Source organism: Ostrea edulis, chromosome 2, assembly GCF_947568905.1.
Source record: "Ostrea edulis chromosome 2, xbOstEdul1.1, whole genome shotgun sequence".
Taxonomy (NCBI): domain Eukaryota; kingdom Metazoa; phylum Mollusca; class Bivalvia; order Ostreida; family Ostreidae; genus Ostrea; species Ostrea edulis.
In genome coordinates this window covers 73,070,749-73,075,527 of record NC_079165.1, presented here as the reverse complement: position 1 = coordinate 73,075,527, position 4,779 = coordinate 73,070,749, and positions in this window count along the sequence as shown.

Genomic DNA, 4,779 nt, shown 5'->3' with positions numbered 1-4,779 from the left:
CAGAAATGATATCTAGAAAACACACGCCTTTTTCTGTCATGTCCGAAAATAAATCCTCGCTAATGTCCAAAAGTATTAGGAAGTTTTGACTTAAATCCAGACATGACACATGGTTTTGAAACATGAATGGCCGGTTTAGAACCTTGGATTTAAACCGATGATCCATGGATTAGCCGCTGAACCTTTCTTACCTGATCCAGACATACGCAACTGGCCATCACCTGTCTGTTGAAAACAGGCAAACTTCCTCTGGGGTACAAATTATCAAACCGGCCAGCACAAAATTGCACCAATCAAGATATAATGAAAGGATAAATTATACAGAATGTTTACGATAAGTTACCGGTAAACAGAAACCACAAAGAGTTTAAGTATTCGAGTGAAACATGCTCTAAGTATGTTATTAAACTTTTCCCTCGCCACTCCATTTGGTCCCTCGCTTCGCTCGGCACCAAATCTCTTGATACTCGACAAAAGTTTACCAACATATATCCTTATTGCGTTTGAAATTCAAAGATCAAAATCGCATCTGTCACATAAGACTAATATTTAGATATATGATTAGAGCTCAAGTAATGAAACATGAGAGGTTTCTATGACTACAGGATGACCCCTATATCTTTTAGATTGATGGTCACTGGTCAAGGACAGAAGGTCACATATTGTAAGAAATGGTGTCCAGATGATATCTCGCATTATGATATTTGAGCTTTAACAGTAAAACTTCCTCTGAAGAGTCCCTCTATCCGTTTGACGTCTCTTTATGAGTGGAAAATTCTAGAGTGGAACATTAAACAATATACAATCAATCAATATACTGGTTTGAGGTCAAGGTCAATCAGTCATACATGGTAAGAAATTGTTCTCAGACGGTATCTCAAATACAGTGGACTATTTTCAAAACTTTTAACATCTATAAAATTTAACATCTATAAAGTTTCACCAAAGAATTACCCCATTGTACTTTAGAATAATAAAGGTCAAGTGCACCGAGCCATGTTTATATATATATATATATATATATATATATATATATATATATATATATACAAATCTTTAAAAATACTATTAAACGTATTCTGTTTTTTGGTTGGTTTCTTTATTTGGTTGTTGTTTGTTTAAGTACAACTGTACGCTATCTGAATCCTCTTCATTACGCAAGTAGTCTTAAATAACTTTTATTTTTAAAGTATGACGCATAATTGATATATAAGGTTCATTTCGTACAGTTTATTTCGATCATTCGGGATCTTATGAAATACGAACTAAAATTAAAGTATATGTAATGTGATTAAAGGACAACTCAGTCGAGCTATGTGGGTGTGACCTTCCCATCTAATGCTCTGAAGACTCCTCTCCTTAACAATTCTGGAGTCTATACCTTATGTGAAATGAACTTGAATTAAAGAATTATACATCAGAATATTTAATTACGCCAGCACATGCCATTTTCTCATGAGATGCAAGGTTATTTAATATAATAGGAAATAAAAAATTAGTAGATTCTTCAGCAATTAGGGAATCTCTTGAAACTGGGCCATCGACCTCAGTGTCATAGATGTATTGATATCACTAACATGAGGAGTCTGATTTCCTTCCGCATTTAGCTGTAGTTTATTTGACATAAATATTATTATGTTCACTACATGTACTTGTGACCACAATTTGCTCCGACCAACAACCATTATAAAAGTTAAAGTCAACTAAAAGTCAACAGAAAAAGCAGGATTCTTGGGTATTTAAAAGACGTGAACATGACATACCGGTACAGGTACTCCCTAATTTATCACAAATTATCAAAAAATACAATTAGAAAAATAAGATGGCATCCACAATTTTAGTCCAAAAAATTTCAAACATTTGTTCCTATGAATAAGCATTTATCATAAGAGTTAGTCTTCGCATGTAAATCCTAATAAATGATATAGTCAGCTGTGTATGGGTACATGTACAATATGAAAAGTGACCTCAATTTCTGCCTTGCATTCAAAACTAAACTATAGAACGAGATGAACTATATATCATACATCGGGATTTTCTTTGGGTATATTTCGCAGATGCTTATAACATATTAAAAGAAAATGACTGAATATTAGATGATAATGATGATGATGTTATATAATGTGACATTCCTCTCATTTTCACCGTATACTGGAAAGTCTAAATACATTGTGTTGATACGGTGATTCTCATCTATCTGAGAAAGCACTGGTTATAATATAGCAATCAATATATTTCGAAGAAAAAGAGTTTACATCCTTTTTCAAAAATGTTGTAATTAGCCAATGAGAAACGTGACCATGCTCACAGAAGAATTTTCTATCGCATTAAAAACGGTTTTGTTGTTGGTTTTTTTTTAAAGATATTTAGTTCGGTATGAAACATACATATACATCCATTGCATTTCACATTTGTAAAAGTGCCTACGTTGCTTTAAGTGTTTACGTCTTCAGAACAATTAATTAAAATGAAGGGAACGGTTTATTTCTTTTTTAACTACCATTCATTTCGAATACACATTAAAAGAAATCTTTGCATGATCAATCGTGCTGATCTTTTATAAGTAACTTTTATAAGTAACTTGTACTAAAAAGGCATACATGGTGCTCTTGATGGGTACTTCAAACTCGGGCCGGTGTCGTGTCAACTAAATCGCTTATAGTACGGATTTCATGTTATCGAGGAAGTTTTTCACAACTAACATCATCAAAGCTGACTGAAGAGCATGGTCTGTGTGTTCATGACTTTGTTCCTATTAGTAAGCGTCTTTTTTGGTTTCTGTTACTTGTTGGGAGTGTCTCTGGAAAAGTAAAAATATGATTAATCGGTACATATTCCTCACTTTCTGGTCATTCAGAACATTTCTCACCAAAATAACCATCAGTTTAAATAGAAATTATCTGGTGGAAGTATATGGTCAATTAGTTATTTTGAGGGTCTGTTTAATTATTTGATTATCTAGTAGAGTTATAGAATTAATTTGTCATCGTGTAGAATTATATGATTAATGGATTATTCGGGGGGGGGGGGGGGGCTTTCTTAAGAAAATTTATGATTGAGTAGGGCTATCTAATTAATTGATAGTCTCGTTGGGCTATGTGAATTCTTAATTATCTCGTACCATGTTTTAAAATTATTAATTTGTCTATGGACAACCTGTCGTAAGTTTAAATTATTAATTTGTCTATGGACAACCTGTTGTAAGCTTAAATTATTAATTTGTCTATGGACAACCTGTTGTAAGCTTAAATTATTAATTTGTCTATGGACAACCTGTCGTAAGTTTAAATTATTAATTTGTCTATGGACAACCTGTTGTAAGTTTAAATTATTAATTTGTCTATGGACAACCTGTTGTAAGCTTAAATTATTAATTTGTGTATGGACAACCTGTCGTAAGTTTAAATTATTAATTTGTCTATGGACAACCTGCTGTAAGCTTAAATTATTAATTTGTCTATGGACAACCTGTTGTAAGCTTAAATTATTAATTTGTGTATGGACAACCTGTCGTAAGTTTAAATTATTAATTTGTGTATGGACAACCTGTCGTAAGTTTAAATTATTAATTTGTCTATGGACAACCTGTTGTAAGTTTAAATTATTAATTTGTCTATGGACAACCTGTTGTAAGTTTAAATTATTAATTTGTCTATGGACAACAACCTGTCGTAAGCTTAAGGGTTTTGTGTTATCGATTAATTCCCAAACTTCAAGAATGTTAGTTACGGGGGGTGGGAATGAAGTCGATATTTTAACCCATTCTCATTCTCTCTCTCTCTCTCTCTCTCTCTCTCTCTCTCTCTCTCTCTCTCTCTCTCTCTCTCTCTCTCTTGTATTTTACATTTCCTAATTCGACATACACACCTTATATTGCGCTGGGAGAAGGTAAGCCATTCCCGTCTTATCAGGGTATAATTATATTTACTTTTTAATCATTATTCAAAGTCTGTCAGGCGTATGAACACTGTCGAGCATGTCGTCTGCATCTCTGCACGTTAAGCGTTCGCTTCGTAACCCGGGGGGGGGGGGGGGGGGGGTCAAGAGTTCGAGCCCCGCTCGTGCCATTGCCGCGAGAAACCTAAGACGTTAACATAGGTTGTGGTTGCTCCTTCGCCAAATGCTCGTCATTTAGAAGTGACTTTTAAAATGGAGGTCCTGTTGACACGCTAAAGAACCCCCCCCCCCCCCCTTACCCCACCCCACCCCACCCCCGCCACGGTCCTGAGCGTTAAGCATATATCTACATTTGTGGTGACGTCTCAAAATGAGTGAAAAATTCTCGACGGGACGTAAAACAATCAATCAATCAACGAACAGACGTTTGTGGCAGTAGAAATGTGGCAGTCAAAATATCCTAATTATGGAGGGATTTTCATATTTTGTGTAGAAATGATATCTTTGTTATATAAATCGTATATATTTCCTTATCTATATGATATTGTAAAGCTTTTCATATTCTATCATATCTATGGTATATACTTCAATACCTTATTATTTATATCGTATATATATCTCAATACCTTATTACATATATGGTATATTTCCATACAGTATCATATTTTGTGTTGTCAATGCATGTTTCTATATTGACCTGCTATTTAGGACAAATTATTCTCTATATAGGATCACGCAACAGGCAGCCCGATATGTTTGGAATTTGTAAAGGTTGTCATAGTTTCAGATGCTATATCAACGACCTTACATGACACTTCTAAGATATTAAAAGAAAATTATAATTGATCAGAGTGACTAGCAATGTGTTCTACAAATACTGAC